Source organism: Mus musculus, chromosome 6 (genome assembly GCF_000001635.26).
Source record: "Mus musculus strain C57BL/6J chromosome 6, GRCm38.p6 C57BL/6J".
Classification (NCBI taxonomy): Eukaryota; Metazoa; Chordata; class Mammalia; order Rodentia; family Muridae; genus Mus; species Mus musculus.
The window spans coordinates 126,364,857-126,382,621 of NC_000072.6; the positions used below are offsets into that span (position 1 = coordinate 126,364,857).

The following is a 17,765-nucleotide window of genomic DNA, read 5'->3' on the forward strand; positions in this document are numbered from 1 at the left end:
GGGCTGGGAAATGAAGGGTGCTATGCTCAAACACTTCTAAAGGTGCATTAACATTCTCCATGGTCAAGATATTGTGTAAAGTATAGACTCAATGGCTATGCCCTTCACTTTCTCTCAAGGAACCAAAAGTCAATTGGGTAAGAAGACTAATAATGTGCCCAAGGCAGTATAAGGCAGAATATTATCTGGGTTTCTCATACACACTGATTGCCCCACCAATTACCCTTTCTTCAGTGAGGTGTATTTCAGAACCAGGCTCCATAAGGATCCCACATTGCATTCAATCCTATACAATGACCCTTAAGGTACATTTTTCCCCAATGGATTCCTAGTCTAGATCCTGAGAGGTCCTTACCCTGCACCCCTGCCCTTTGGATACATGTACCTGTTCTGAATCCCCACCATCTCCTCTCCCCCCTTATTCTGTAGGAAGTTATATTCCCATTCTCAACAGTGTACTCCTGGCCTATTTCTCGATTTAGGACAGCTGGTTGCCTGGTAAGAAACCAAAGCATCCTATTATCGTGATAGGCTAAGAATTAAACCAAATCTCTCTCTAGTATTAGAGAATAAGACTCAGCAACACCATGAAAGTCCAAAGTGCCCTGAATATATGCACATAAACCTTTTCTACATTTGAATTTCCTGTATAGAGGCTAATGATGAAATAAAAGAGGACCACGGCTCACTCAGGGCCACTTCCGTTCTGCATGCAGCTTCCGGGTCTCATCCTCTGCCAATTGTCTGGTGTCCTTCTGTTACTGTACTTCCTTCTAGGCTTCCACCCATGCCTAACAGTCCAGACGGCTGCTTATTTCACACACAGCCAGTCCAACCATCCAGTTCCAAGTGAAATCTACCTGTCCTGAGTCCTCGTTCTCCTCAGATGACCTGCGCACAAAATAGGGAAGTCAACTAGCCTGGCCAACTGGTAAAACACCGAGAGGTAAAAGATTATTTGTGGGGGCTCCAGGGTCCAGCCCTGCTCGAGGTAAGGAGAGGAAGGTCTGGCCAAGAGAGGCAGCCAGCTGGCTCTCTTGGCCATGTCTTACCATCAGTTCTCCTCTGTGGAGTGGTCTGTAGATGAATGTGCTTTGAAGTCATGAGTGCGGTGAAGGCAGAAAGAACTCTTGGGAGCTACCTTGTGCCCTTCTCAGAGATTGGCTGCACACATAGAGCTGTGTGATAGAGATTTTTTTTTTCACTGCCAACTTCCTTATTAAACATTCCCCTCCTGTGTTTCTTAAACACTGAATTTGTTGCCTGCCAAAGGGTGGTAACATTTTTTTTTTTTTTACAAAGAGCCACTGAGAAAGAACCATGGAAAATACAAAAGAATGAATGCTAGTGGTTGAATCTTAGGCATGTCAGGCATCTGAGATTATGCCTGTGAGAAATATCTTTTCATGAATGGAGACCTCCCAAGACTAAAAGCACAAAGCATTCAGCTAGCCCTAACCTGTCACGAAACATACCTGAGGTTTCCATTGAATGCAGTGCCATGCAATGTCTGCTTCTGCTACAGTTCATAGGGGGTGAGAATTCTGATGTACCTGGGGAATAAAGTCAACACCAGTTACTTGGGCTACTAAGACGCAAGTATTTAAGGTTCACCAATCAAGAGACTAAGGAAGCAAAATGAAAATGGCTGACATATTACCTAAATCACTACCCAACATTTCTTTTCCTACTTTTTTTTTTTTTGAGGAAATATTTAAGTGAAATGAGACCTTTGAAATGATCTGACAGCACATGACTGAATAGCATGGGAATCAAGAGAAGAACCTTTTTTTTTTTTTTTTTTTTTTTTGCTGATATACATGGGATCTGTCCACTCTGTCTTTCTAGGCCCCACTTAGAAGGGTATGAGCCAACCATACCACTGTTAATCAGGGTAGCTTATTCGTCAAGCTGCTACTTGTACCATGGCCTACTCCTCCAATTTAGTAATTCTTCCATCCTTTAATTCGTCCTGGTAAATACTGAAGAGATGGTAAGCATTTTGTTTAAAAGTCTGGTCGGAAATCACATGGCTGTTGTGTTGATGAGTGAAGTCCTTTTCCATAGATGCTCAGTCCCTTCTCTGGTCCCTTCTTTACAAGCCATGGCTCAATGTGCTACGACATTACAACTACAGTACCTGTGACCATCGTTTCTCATGTAGCAGTCTGAATCCCATATTGTCTAGGAAGAGATTCATTCCCCTTGCTCCACAAGCTCGCACAGGGCTCACTCAGCTCCCTTCCCTTCTGCATCTCTTCCTGGCCAACGTGAGAAGACGCTGAGTTGGCATTCAAGAATGCAAGGCAGTAGCAGACGGTTATTAAAAGCAGATGAGGCAGGCATTACACACCTCAGTCTCACCCTCACTTCACTGGTGAGACTGAAGGCCATGTCTCATCACCAGGAGACCCGGAAGCCTCATTCACAGTGGGGAGGACAGGAGCCAGGAGGCTTTGAAGGGACAATGATCAGTGTCCTATGTGCGCTATGATCTTGCTCCGTCCTCGTCTTTCTTCCTACTTCTACTTCCTTTTCATTCCCTTACTGCATTTTCTTTCTTCTTAAACCAGCTACCGTGTGGAAAGTGTGTACATAATGTATATATAGAAAGATGCACATGAGTTAACATAGTAAATAAAAACCTCCAACAAAACAGAAAAAAAAAGGAAAGAGAAAATGTGCAAGTATGTGTGCACACATAGAATATATATAAGGGGAAAATACATATATGTACATAGGTATACACATATGTGTGTACTCAGTGTGCATATACATATCAAAGTACCTATACAACCTCATGTGATTATATATATACATATATATAATATTATATACATATAATATATATAAATGTGATTTTCTACATATATACTTTCTGCATATATGCTTTCAACATATATACACATCAGAATACACATATATACATGCTGGGCTAGAGTTATGAGGTACCCTTGTCCTGTGGAGAGGGCACACAGCCTCTGTGGCTTCCCTGTGAGCTGCTCTTCTTTTCTGCTTCATGGCCTGTGGTTTTGTTTATCCAGCACGCTTGTCCTTTCTACAGGTCCCAGGTGCAAGGAAGGAGGGGACCTGTCAGCTCTAAGTATCCTGCTCAGCTTCTGAGTGAATAGGCTCAAGGCTCACTCTAAGGACGAAAGGAGCTCAGAGGGAAGAGCCCGCTCAGTCTACACTCTCTCTTTTGTCATATGAGGGATTTGATCCTTGCTATTCTTCCCTACAGCAACCAGGTCCGACCATCTGACAAAATCTGTTTATGCTTAGATGAGCCTAATCCCTTGGGTCAAATCAGCAGCTCCTGCCACCGAAATACCATTTTAAAAACTAGAAAGTGGGTGCCAAAGAGAGGGATGGTGGAATCCAACTTGGAAACCCAGGCAGTAGGGAACAAGTCGTATTCCAGCCATTATGCTTGCAACAAATGTCTGAAATAGTTTCTGAAGTTGTTTTGGAGGGTGGCAGGGAATGGAGCACAGCAATGGCTTCTTTTTAAGTTCTCCAAAATGTTACCTGCATAAGGAATGAACAAATGTCAGGCAAGGCACATCTTGGATTGAACTTCAAGTGAACTGATGATGGCAGGCCTCGCTGTTCTGAAAATACACAAATTGAGAGCTGCCAGGGCTCTGAGCAGACCAAGCATTTGCATCCTATTTAAATAATGTGTAAGAATCTCTGGTTGAATGAGGAGTTTTTAGCCTTGTCAGAGAACTTTGGAAGTACTGAGAATGGAACTGCCAAGGATACCCATGGGCCATGTCACTCGACAGCTTGATGCCAGCCCGAGCACTCACGATGAGACGTTCGCAGCCTGCTGGAGAAGGTGCTTCGCTATTCCCGGGACTGCTGAGGTGCACCTGGCAGAGAGCTTCCCCAGGTGCTATAGCTCCTGAGTGGTATTTTCTGGGACTTGAATTAGGAGACAGACCCTCCCTTTGCCATCTGTCCAGGGTTGTTCAGCTTCTGAGGTTCACATTTTAAGGAAATGTACTCTGTCACAGTGTGTTCCCTCCCCGCGCAGAATCTGGGCCCACCTGCAGTAACCCAAGTTTGAAGCCAGGAGTGACAGCTGCTTAAGTCAGTCTGAAGAAAGCCTTATATACCAGAACCACCATGTGTGTCAAGATTACTTTTCTACCGGGGTGGTCAAAATACACAGCACAGAAGACCTAAGGAAGAGGAGGTCTGTTTAGAGTCATGGCTGCAGAGGGTCTCATCCACAGCTGTGGAGAAAGAATGATGGAGACTTTTGTGGTAGAAGTATGTGGTAGAAGCTGGCCCTGTGGTGGGGACAGAGACAAGCCAGACCTACGGCTGTGCTAATAACCTTCAAAGGCCAACCTGCCCATCGAGGCCTCCTTCCATCCAGAGCCCCGCCCCCCATCTCCTAAAGATCCCACAGACCCCCATAATACCTCCACAAACTGGCAACCATGTGTTCAAATGTGACCATGAAGGACCTGCTTCATGCTCCAACCCCAAGTGCTCACTGAACATCCGCGGAACAACAGGAGAAACAGAAAGTACGGTCTTGGGACTGGTCTTCCGGATCAATGACTGGGGTCGATGAGTCTCTCCGAAAAAGAATTCTGCACTCAGAGCATGCAAAGCAAATGAAAGAAGCAACCTACTCAGCTGAAGACCTAAAACATAAAACTGTGATCGTGTCATTTGGAAACCTCAGGTAGGGGGACAGGCCAAGGTGTTCTTAACTCTAATTACTGATGGGCATTAAAGACAATGGGGTTTTATATTGTTACGTTTCGTTGCGTATACTTTGCGTCACCTTATGTAGCCTTATGAGAGTTTTTATATAGCTCTCCAGGCACTGGTCCCCTATACTTCAGAGCTGTTGAGAAGAGGTTTGTGTTAGGAGCGCTGGAATTGTCCCTAGGACAAGACAAACACCCCCTCATTCCTGGTCATTTCATCGGTGAACCAACCTGACAGCATATTGGGGATGGTTACAAATTATGAAGTACTCCTGTTGTTGATCAGTTGCATCCATCTATTCCTTTTCCCTTAAGTGGGGGGGGGGGGGCGGGGGGCTGTGACCATTTGAAGTGATAGACAATATTGGAAGTGATTTGGGGCTCCTTGGGGGCTGACAGTCATTGCCTTTCTTCTCTGGGCCCCAAGCTGTCCATGTAGGGTCCAACTTCATTGTTGCGAGTGCCACACAGAGATGCCTTGAGGATGCTGGGGAAAGGCAGGTGGCCCCAGCATTCTAGGCACACACAGACATCCAAATACTAGGTGTTTGGTGTTGGGTGGTCCAGGACATCCCACTGAATGATCCTAACAGGAGTAGAATGAGTTCACAGCTCAAACTCTTCACCCACAGGGTAGCTGTAAGACTGTTGTTCTAATCCTACCAAGTCTTAGAGGAGCATGTCACATAGCAATAAATAACCAGTAACTGCATGTTATGATTATAACAGAGTATTGGAACCCCACACGCAACCATACTGATGGTGTTGTTTTCGCTTTTGTGGCAGAAGATGTGGAGTAAGTTTGAGCTGTTAGATAGAGAAAGCTGCTCCAGAAACCAAGGAATCCGGAGCATCACAGATAACTTTGGTCGTTTCAAAAGAGGGCGATCGAGAGCAGTGGTGCATGTGTGCGATCCCAGCACTCAGGCTGAGGCACACGGCTGGCAGGTTTGAAGCCAGCCTAGACAGTCAGTCAGGCAAATAAGCTCTGTCTCAAAATACCAAGTGTTAGGAATGTAGCTTCGGGGTTGTAGCATGCTGAAGGCTCGAGGTTTGATTCATGGCAAAAGAGACACACGCCACCACCACCACCACCATCTCCTCCTCCTCCTCCTCCTCCTCCTCCTCCTCCTCCTCCTCCTCCTCCTCTCCCCGCAACACTACCAGCAGCAACAGCAGCAGCAGCAACCACCACCACCACAACAACAATAACCAAGAGAGCAGAGGTCTTCAGGTCAGGTCCTGCCATATCTCTCTGTTCTCCTGACTGTAGGCAGGATCACTATTCATCCACACTCCCCAGGGCTCAGAGCTCTCCCACTCTGATGCCTCCAAATGTGAGGAAAGTGTCATCTGGATCCATCAGCTTTTCTTCCTTAGGACGTGGCCAAACAGAACTCCCTCAAGGTTCTGTGAGGAGAAGCTGCAGAGGCCTCCACCGGCATTCTGAGTGACAGAGCACGCTGCCATATTAGAGTGAAACTGGGACAGGTCATGGAAGGCTGTGTGAGCAGAATGGAATTACAGCAGCTCATTTTCTAAAGTGCCAGGAGACCTGGGGATGAACCTCGAGTAGAAGGGAAAACCACAACTGCAGGCCCCTCCTCAAAGCCATTTATCTTAGGCGTGAAGCTCTGGCCTGTCATCAACACGGGCTCGTTGCCTGCAGTACACAAAAGCAATCTCATCATTGCCTCCGAGTTGTGGCCGGAGAGCCACTGGTATCCTTCAGATCCCATGGGTGTCAGTTAATGACTAGCCCTTTTTCTCCTTTCCTGGGAGACATGGTGGTGGCTTGCATATGGGGACACAGACAGGGACAGGTGAGAATCCCACTGCTGATCCCTGATCCCGGTTTCTTCTCCATAATTAAGAACACAGTTAGTTTGTGGTGACGGCTGTTTGCCACAGAGTGAGATCCAATTATCCTTCTTATTTTCCAAAGCAGGTGTAACTTAGACAGTTTTTAAGGGATAGGGATAGTTTTACCTCCTGGTGAGCTGAAGCCAGAAGGTCACTTATAGCCTGGGCAGGAGACCACACAAGGCAGCTAGTTACCTTGTACCTAGAGAAGTAAACCCATAGTGCCCCAGCAGGAGGCACTCACAGCCAGCCTCTAGGCACCTCTCAGCCTCATCATCCCTGCCCTTGAGATGCTGTCCCTTAGGACATCTAGCTCCTCAAATTTAACCCACGGGGGAAGAGGACCCAGGGTGCCCTGCTGGGACTCACAGCCGTGCTGGGCTTCTAAGATGGTTTGATTGATATATACTCATTTTAGAAAGAACCATTTAAAATAAGACTTGTATACCCTTCTTTAGGGGTTCCCACCTAAACTTTGTGTTCTGGCCATCCTCAGGATTCCAGGGTGCCCACTACTTGTGCGTGGTGGTTTCCCAAAGGTCTCTGAGCTCTAATGAACCCTTCTCTTCCCTGGCAATAAGCCCTTTATCATCGTTCACATCCGGAAGCTTTCAATAGTCAGTCATACTATTACTGGGTAGTTCCTCTATAGACATCCCACCCTCACACACACACACACACACACACACACACACTTGCATGTAGTGGAAGCTGAGCACCCTCTAGTGGTCACTGTTTTCAGCCTCCCTCCTCCTGCTACATACACAGGCTGTTGGTATAAAGAATAAGGTGACTTACAGGGGCCGAGGTTAAATCCAGAGGCCAGATCCTAAAAACAAACAAACAAACAAACAAATGATGATGGTGGTGATGATGATGATGACGACAACTATGATGATGTAAGAAGAGGAGGAGGAGGAGGAGGAAGAGGAGGAGGAGGAGGAGGAGGATTTCCACTTTCCCTCTCCCTCTCTCCTTCTTTCTATCAGTAGAACTTCCTTTTCTATCCCTAACCTCAGGTTGCTTCCCACTTCCCTAATGCCATGTCCACACATAGAGTAGAGGGCCGCCTAATAATTTCTCCCTCTGGGCCTCAGATTATCTGCTTCTTATAAAAGGGGGAAAGAAGTAAGTCTGCTGTGGTGGTCTGTGCTTTGAATTATTCACTTTTATTTCCTAAAGATCCCCTCTGCTTCCTTTCTTCCCTGATGTCCTGGTGGCCAGTGAGATGCAAACCTCATCCTCTTAGTTCCTCTGATCTGGGCCAAGGTTGAGTCAGGGCATGGTTAGGGGTCATCATGACAGGATGAATGGGCTGCAGGGAGCGAAATCTTAAGGGTTTTTTTAAAAAGTTGATCTCTGGGTATTATCGTATGGTATAGTCCCTCCTTGCTCTCTACTAGCTTCTAGTTGTAACCAGCCAGGTAAAGTTTCCAGAGTTCACAGATGCCTGTGAGACCATAAGCGGACACATATTGGTTTGGGTTTGCACCTTGAGTTGCCCACTGCCTGCACAGTGAGGCTATATGGTTTCCTGTGCCCCATCCAGCCCAGCACCAATAGGGAGAGCCACTTGGTACTTCCTCACCCTTCTTCAGGTTCGCTCCTGCTCTCCCTGAGTGCTCCCCTGGAGCACCCTCATTCAGACTCTCCCCTGAGCCACCAGGCTGGCAGAGTGCTCCCCTGGAGCACCCTCATTCAGACTCTCCCCTGAACAGGGCAGGCAGCTGGCAGAGGGCCTCCTATAACGGTGCATGTGTTAGAATAGCACTGACCACCTCCACTTCAACTGCCTGTGTGTCTGCCTGTTCCTCAAGGCACGTGTGGAACACATCACGGATTCAAAGGGTAGGCAGGAGCCCCACAAACACATGTCAGTCAAACCAGTAGTTTCCAACTGAGAACCTGTCCATTATAAATAAACTTACAGAAAAATCTGATCTATAATTTCCAGCATTACACTCCATATGCCTTATAATTTTTGTGTTGCATCCACGCAACTGCAACCCCCTCACTGTCCACACTCAAGTCCTGTTGCTACAATGGACCACAGTTTAGATCATCTTTGACATCCTGGTTGAGCTTTTATCCCCATACCCACACATGGCCTCTTATTCCAGCAAAATTCTTTCATTCCTTCTAACTTTAGCTTTGGTATCACGAACATTGGAGATATCTTTCTGGATTTTTTTTTTAGCCAATCAGATTTATGTATCAATAATAACACACTTTACAAGATGCCAATACAATAATTTCAGAGCCAAGTGATAATGATAAAGCTTTAACCCAATTATTCTAACCTTTTGATAACACCTTGTCAGCCTCCATTCTGGTTCTTCCTCTCCTCCTCAGACCTCTCTCCCTGTCTCCTCACCTCCTTGCTCTGCCTCCCTTCTCCTGTCCAATCACAAGCCTCCCACTGCCCTAATGTGATTAGACAGGGAAAATCCTGCAACAGTGGGGGACGAACAAGGAAGGCATGGTCATGCCTGCACACAATCTTAGCACTTAGAAGCCCAGGGAATGATGGTGAATTCAAACCAGCCTGGGCTGCATCGAAAAGCTAGATCTCAATACTGCACCACCACCACAAACAAGAGTGAGGGAAAATGGTGACAAATACAAATGTCTGGATCACATGAATTTAGGGACACACACTCAGGTGGTCCAGGTATTGCATTTAATGTAGACTTAGTAGGGTAAGAGGTCTCACTGTTTACCTGCTTGTCTGGAACAGGGACCAAAAAGTGGCTTACAACAAGAAAACTGGGAACAACGGGCCTGTCTTGGATCATTATAGAGTAAAAGATAGAAAGACATAGGGAAGTTGATGTATAAATGTCATTTAAGACCTAGCCACTTGTACTGGGATGGTCAGAAAATATACTTTCTCTAAAACTGTGAGAATTTGTGAGAAACCCCAAAATATTCGCATTAGTTACCTTGGTATGGCTGAAAGAAAATACCTGACAGAAACACCCTGGGCAATGACATTTCAACTTACACTTTAAGAGGCTCTGAGGAGGTTTTTTTGCTTAAGAATACCCCACCATTGTATATCTCATTTTGTCTGAGATCATTAAAGAAAAGAGTGGTTTGGTACATATGAGTGTCAGCAATGCCAGGGTTCTATGTACTGCAACCTTTGATGGTGAGAACAAAGAACAGCCTTGCATTGGATCATGACAATCAAGAGTCACAGGTTCAGTCAAGCTTCGGATAACTTGTGAGGTCCAGGTCCTTTAGCTTTTGTGGCTCTGTTGAGTGGCAGAGCCTCAGCTACAGTGAACAGACCCCACTGAAAAGCTCTTAGTTTCTTCCTTACACGGCTAAGTATGATATGCCAGGTGTAGTCTGCAAAGCAGCCTTTGGGGCTCATGGATTACTCAAGCAGTTGCTTCAGAGTAAAGAAAAAAAAAGGCAGAAACCTGGGTTGTGGTCCTAAGCTTGGTGGAGTCCTCCTCTAGCACCTAGGAGAGGACTCTAAGGATGCCGTAGTAGTCTTCCCATGGTCATTCCTACATGCTACACAGAAAGATGAATGTGGATAGAAGTAACTGATTCTCTCTTACTAGAAAAAAAAAGTTCTTGAATACTGCTGTCACACAGCCGGGTAAATGCTTTCAGACTTTGGGGTTGTGGTTGTAAATGTCAAGATGCCAAGATTCTGTGTTCTGGTCCATTGAAGAAGAAGTGATGTACAAAATAGGTGGGTGGCCTTATCACATGTCCTTTCTGCAGCAGAGATTCGGGGGTTGAGAAACGGAGACAGTACGGCTTAGTGAGAACATCATAAAACTCACTGATGCAATTCTTTCCTGTTGGTTCCAATGCAAGTGCGCACAGGGCTGGAATGAGTCGAAAGCTTTGTTGTCAGAATTCAGGGAGTGTGTGGTGCTCTCTAGAGCCAAGCACATCTGCGTCAGAGAAGACACCATGCTGAGGGACTCCCTGGAAGCGGAGGGTGGAGGAAAGGGGTGGGGGTAATGAGTATGTCCCTCAGAAGAGCCTGCTGTTCAGGGTTTACCAAGATATTTGCCCGAAGGAAGACCTGCATTCCTGTGGCGTGTGCCTGCACGCATCTTGCCTCCCTCAGTCTCTTTTGCCTGGAGGGAGAAATAGACTTCATCAGAGGAGACTCTGACAGTTCCAACGGGTCCTGTGAGCAGATTCTTTCCATAGGTGGTAAAGGCATAGGGACTGCAGGGAGACAGAATCTGCCAAGTGAGAGATTTGCTATGACCCCCTGTCCTCATTTGGGTAGACACTTAAACCAGTCATTTACAAATGACAAATATTTATGTAATTTTTCTTTTTTACTATGAAAATGGTGTCTCTTGTTACTTATTCTAGGGCGTTGTATGTGGTTTCCTCACAAGAGAAAAATCAATGCCACAATGTTAAGAGAAAGTCAAATCTCTCTCTCTCTCTCTCTCTCTCTCTCTCTCTCTCTCTCTTTCTCTCTCTCTCTCTGTGTGTGTGTGTGTATGTGTGTGTGTGTGTGTCTTTGTCTCTATCTCTCTCTCTCCCTCATGCGCATGAGATACACACACACACACACACACACACACACTTCATGGGCTTCATTCATTTTGGCTAAATGAGGAAACTATGGTAAACTTTCTTCTTTGGACACTCCTACTGAGCTGTGGTAATAAGGACTGTCTACCAGGTGATATTTTATTCAGATTTATTCAGGCATTAATGCTCTGTGGTTTCCAGCTAATTTCTTCTTCCCTTTGGTACAGTGTGTCTTTCCATGGCAAAAGGGCCTTGAGGGTTCCTTGGAGGCACCACAACTTCTATTTGATTAAAAATGTAGCAATATCACCTAGACTATTGAGAGAGGCATGGGGGTGTGGAGTCACAAAAACAGTTGCTCTAGGGAAGTGCAGTCATCTAAGCTCACACATTTTACCCAGGAGCTTTCCAGACAAGCCATGCCTCCAAGTGAGACAAAACCTCCCATTTGGGCACACAGATGCCAGATTTGAGGGACCCAGGAGAGACTCTTATCAGAGTAGAATAAATAACAGAAATGATGAAGGATGTGTACTTAAGACTTAGCTTCATTTTGAATTGTGCTGCAGGCCCCTGTGGAAGTGAATAGAAATTCTACATAAATTCTGAGCCATATCTAAAATAGATAGCCAGCTTTGATTAACTGCAACCATATTCAACAGATAACTTGCCAGCATAAGGCTGGAAGTTGATTTGGTTGGCTAATATCAACACAAACTGCTAATGTCACTATTGTCTGACTATAGATTCACAAGTCATAATCAGGCTTTTGAGTGACCATAAGAACGGCACGCTAGTCTTTACTCCTTGCACACAACACCATAGAGCAATGTGTCTTCCTTAAGTTACACAATAGTTCTTTTTTATTAGATATTTTCTTCATTTACATTTCAAATGCTATCCCAAAAGTCCCCTATACCCTCCCCTGTCCCTGCTCCCCAGCCCACCCACTCCCGCTTCCTGGCCCTGGTATTCCCCTGTACTGGGGCATATGATCTTCACAGGACCAAGGGCCTCTCCACCCATTGATGGCCGACTAGGCCATCTTCTGCTACATATGCAGTAGAGACACAAGAGTTCTTTAAGGGAGGCACTTGTAGTACTTTTGTTTGCTAACTGAGTCTCATAGACACCATATAATTTACAGGGTCACTTACAGCAGACTTCAAAGCCAGGCAGACTCCAAAACAGAGCCTGATTTCTAACTTTTAAGTTACTCCAGCCTTTGCCAGCTTAGAGATCGAAATCACAATTCTGAGAAGAACCATAACTCCCTTACTTCATGGATCTTATTAGGCCATTGTAATAGTCTTCTTAAGGTTAGAAATTAGTTTCTCCTCTCCTTCCTTTTCCCCTCAAAATACTCAACACAGAACTGTGCACAGAATGAGCTAACTTACGTCGCCTCCTTCATTCAGTGGGGGCACGTGGCCAACAGTTCACTTTTATCTTCTGCCATCTTTGCTAGCTGTTGGCAGTTCTGCCTCACCCTTAACTGCCGCTTAGGGCTGTTAAGATGCTAAAGGGGGGAAGGATTGGAGACAGGATTGCATGTTGATAATTATTTCTCCCAGATAGATAATAATATTGAAGAGGCCAGAGCTAAGAATGGGTTGTTAAGGGAAATGAAAATGGTAAGGGGAGTGGTTCAAAAGATAGGAAGGGGGTAGGGGGAGTGGCAGTGTAGAGGCACCAGGTCGATAAGAAGGCTCGGGCAGGATTTGCACTATGGAATGTTTATAGGGATGCCACTTGAAGTTTTTTGATACGCAGACTTCTGACATTTTGTTTGGATAACTTAAGCTTACAACAACTTGGCTCTGAATCTAGGCAAGAGAATAAAAACGAAGCAAACAAATTCAACACTAAGAAATCTGGGGAAAGAATGAAGGGATTCACTTTGTGGTCCCCATATGCTTGCAGTAGAGACTAGTAAGATGGGTTTCACATCCAGCCCCCATCCAGTCTCACATAAGGAAACCCTTTTCTCCATGGGGATAGAAAAATTTGGCAAAAGCTCTTTGCTGTCACTCTACTGGGCCATATTCTCTTGACATTAAATGACAGTGTTCACCCATACATAAATGTCAACTAGACAGTCCATGCATATTTATCAAGTACCTGCTAAGGCTTAGCATAGGGAGATCAGAAAGACATTCGTTCTGGTGCTTCCCATAGAATCTAGTTGGAAGACCTCAAGACAAGGATGGTGAATGAATGGTCCACATCTCACCTTTGTTCTTCTGGTTCTTGCAACAGAATTTTAAGCAGATTGTGATATACACTCTCACTTATTTTGCATGCTGCCTGTGAATCTCTCATCTTCCAATTCTATGCACCCATACTAATTATACAACATTGCACTGACTTTTTTTTTTAATTGTTTGCTTGGTCTGGACTGTTGTATGCAGGTGGTCATTTCTATGATGAACTTTATAGTCTAGAGAATTCAGAAGAATTTCACATTATTCAGGGTCATAGTTCCCAACATGAACTACATGCCAAAATGGTTGTAACCTAGGTTGGACAGAAGGAAATGGGAGCTTATGAAGCAACAAGAGCAGGAACAAGGACATGGTTGTGACATAGCAAGCTCAAAAGCCACAGAACCCAGGCAAACCTTAAGGAATAGCTAACTAGTCCATAGCCATCTGACAAAGGATTGAGAAAGTTCAGCTCTGGTAGGTGCAGAAGAGGACACAGACGACTGCCTAGCAACCATTGCTAAACAGTACTTGACTTGAAAAAAAAAAAGGAGGGGTGCAGGAGGAAAGGCCAGGGGCCAGGAAGTGTGTAGTCAGATATCAAAGCATGCTCCGCTTGGGGCTACCAGCCCAGAGAATGTTAGAAGTGATGAAGCAAAATGATCAGATCAGCTTCCAAAAACAGTGTATGGGAAATCTTCAAAGAGCTAAATCTGCTATAGAAAACATGCTGGGAGTGTAAGAGATCACGGGACAATGGGAATGCCTCATGGGTTTCCAGCACAGAGAAGAGAAAGCAGGAAGGGCAAAAGGTATTTACAGCTGCCTTCAAACACTGGCCCAGAACCAGCTGTTTTCGCTTCCCTGGAGAACAATGTAGAAGGGTTATCTTGTAGCAAGAGAAATCTAGGAAAGACATATATAGATATTTTATAGCAGACCTGTTGGAAGGTGGTTTGACCCAACAAGAATACCATGGTGTTTCCCTTACTGTCCATTGAAAAAGAAAAAAGAAAAGAAAAGAAATCGTTGCTAATTTGAGCTTTGGGCTGTGGTACACACGCAAGTCTATCTAGAGATAGGGAACAACCATGGCCTCTGAAAATTCAGCGTACGATCCTAAGTAAGGCCATATGTTGGAGGCACTCTTCTGTCTACTCTGTGACATCTTACAAGCCATCTCACCTAGCTCCTTCATCCTCACCTGTAACTACCCAGATGCTCATGGGACTCAAGAAGAACAGAAATCAATAGGTTCACAGACATGGAGTCTCTCTAAATACCTCTTCTTCATTCCAAGCTGTTGGCAACTTTTTTTCCTAAGTATCCCTTCCTCTAATATGAGTTGATTCTACAGCTATAAATGAAGGGGATGAGTGGAGGTGATGCCAGTTGTTTTTTTTTTTTTTCCCATGAAGGACATGCTCCTACATCATGTTGAAGATGTGGTATGGAAAATGCAGTCGAAAGCCTTCCATAGAACTGGTGATGCCATTTCATCTAAATGTTGTAGTCAGATCTTTGTCTAATATAAACTTTGAACCCCAGTGTTCCCAAATAAGGACACAATGTAGGGTGTAATGGTTAATTCAGATTTTTGGAATTCTGTTCCTGATCTTCATTTAATAATCTTGAATAAGGAATGTTAGCTTCCTTAGAACTCTATTCTTCACTATGACTTTGGGCTAAAGACCAACATAATTATCTGAGTGGAAAGAGATTGTGCCCTGACTGACCTTAAAAACACCAAGACAAACCTATTGGGCTGATAGGAGAAACAAGGGAAGAGACAGAAAAGGAAGGAAAAGGAAGAAAGAAAAGGAGGAGAGTCAGGGAAGGCAACAAAAGATATGGAGTATTGGTGGCTTGGCTACTCAGGGTCTGAACACCTTGACAAAGTATAGAGGGAGGCTTAACCAGCCATTTAAAGGCAGACACCAGGAACAGAAGAAAGATCACCCAAAATATAGCCAAAACATCATCAAAAATATAGCTATAACATTCATCAAAAATATAGTTGTAATACCATCAAATATATTACCACAATATCATCAAAATGAAATCATGGCTTCACAAAAATTATAGCCAAAACATCACGAAAAATTATAGAGTCACAACATAGTTTTGGAGGGAAACAACTGAATTCAAGAAGGAGAGGATTCCAAAATGGCAGGAAGACTCTCCTGTGCTCAGGAAAGTCACAAGAAGACCTGGAGGTCTACACTTCTCCAGCTATTCTGATTGCTTTCTTTAACAAATATTTATTTGTGTGTATGCATATGCATGTTTCAAGTAATTTAACTCAGCTCCTCATGGAGGACTGCAGAGGATGCCTAGTCCCTGGTACTGGAATTATCAAAGCAAGCCACTGGGGCTGTGTGCTCAGAACTGAAACTGGGTCCTCTGTAAGAGCCTTATGTGCTCTTAACTGCTGAGCATCTTTTCCTGACCTCTGATTGCTTGCTTTCCTAAAGGAGGTGGGGAGCACTTAAAGAGGGATGACTCCAAGATGTACACAGAGTGATGGTATAGTTGGATTGCCGCAGTAAGTAAGATTCGGGGACCCTCTCAGAGGAAGGAAAGGATAAGGATTGTAATTCACTGAGGAATACTTTTTGCCCTTGGGATTAGGAAAGGAAACATTTCAAAGGGAACACATGAAAGAAGTAAGTAAGGAACAGAACCCTGAGATGTGGACCTTAGTGATTTTAAAAACTGTTAGGTAGGGCCTAGGGAGATGTCAATCAAGTACTTGTCACAAAAAAATACATGAAGACCTCAGAACCTATGATAAAAGGGGGGGCATGCTAGTGCGTGCTTACAATCCCAGAACCTGCAGGCAAAATCCCTGAGCTTCCTGACCAGTTAGCCTAGCCACATCATGGAATTCTGGGCCATCAACAGAGTCACTCTCACACATCCACTGTACTGTTTTCAACCTTATGCTTCCTGGCACACTTTCTCGTTAATTTGCCTGCTGCTGGATGCTCAGAACTTTGCAGAGAAGATTTGTTTTATTGCTGCTGCTGCTTCCTTCACTGAGAGCAGACCCAGTGTCTCTGAGATTCCATCATGAAACAGAGCCCAGGGGCTCTCCAGAGGATGTCCAGAATTCCAGCACCAGAGAAAGACTACTGAATATCCTACCTTGCAGATTAAGGAACTGGTTATTGCCTTCAGTGAAAGATGGCTATTGTGGGACTATTCTGACTTTTGAAGCATTCAGCATGGACAACCAGGCAACACCAGGTTATCTGCTTCTCAGGTGTGATTTGGCTATTGTTTTATATACATATACACATACACATACACATACACATACACATACACATACACATACACATATACACATATACACATATACACATATACACATATATATCCATACATACACATACACACACACACACATATATATATACACATACATACACACACATATGTATATAAACCATCCCATAAATCAAACCTCTAGGGAACCCATCAACTATTCTGATAGATAGTTGAACAAAATGTATGGCAGATATTTCTATATTTCTCTCAGCCTTTTCTTCTGTGGGGTTACTGTGTATATCCAATTAACCCCACTCATCTTGTGAATGGTATATGGTCCTGAAAGCGAGTTCACTGGGGAATAGGTAAGAGTGTGTATGATCTTTAGGGTCGTCCTATATTCCAGCCTCCTATGGACCACATTGTCTTACAGTCATGAAGACTCTGTTGGGCAGCCTGCCATCTCTCTGTGTGAAAGTTAATCTCAGATCCTGTGGCAGCCCTTGCCATCTAAGGGCAGATGGTAAAACTCAACGGCATGGGTGTCTGGAGCTCCTGATGGATCAGTGGTGTTGTTTTCTGTGTAACAAGTCATCATGAATTTAAACTTAAGATGATGAATATATCTAGAGATTCAAAGTCCAAACTCTTGCAGAACTCTGGTCCTCCCACACATACTAGAGGAGGGTGTTCCCTACTGTCCTCATCTTTGGTAGCTACCCTGGTCTTCTAGGCTTGGTGATGGATGGCTTGATCCAATCCCTGCCTCTGTCTCTGTATCGTCCTTTCTGTTTGTCCTTTGCTGGATTCCTGCTTTCTAAGCATAAAAGTAACTGTGTCTAGGGAGTTTGGGAATAGCTCAGGTATTCCATGATTTGTTCCTTCATTTGACATTACTAGCTTAATCTAAAGCATGACCCTATTTTGTATATAATGCTCTGGGCACAAGATCCAGAGTCTTGATGTGGGCATCTTGAAGGAACTCTGGCTTTGACCCACCTGGTGAGAATAAAAATATAACTTAATTTTGCATAGCCCATGTTATCTCATATTGCCTTTAGTGCACTGTCTGTGAGGTTTGAATCTTTATTTGTGTTAGCAACTTTAAACTCAAGGACACTTGCCCATGAATACTCAGACAGAAAACAGAACCTTCAAATTCTGTCTGGCTCCA

General features: G+C 44.4%; 1 long non-coding RNA gene across 1 annotated transcript in view; it reads right to left on the minus strand.

The window, feature by feature from the left end:
* The window catches only part of Gm33276, a 36,259-nt gene extending 35,117 nt beyond the window's left edge, over positions 1-1,142 (minus strand). Inside the window, exon 1 of the long non-coding RNA XR_378033.4 lies at positions 1,053-1,142. This is a non-coding gene — a long non-coding RNA (predicted gene, 33276). The remainder of the gene's footprint in view (positions 1-1,052) is intronic.
* Positions 1,143-17,765: the final 16,623 nt, after the last annotated feature.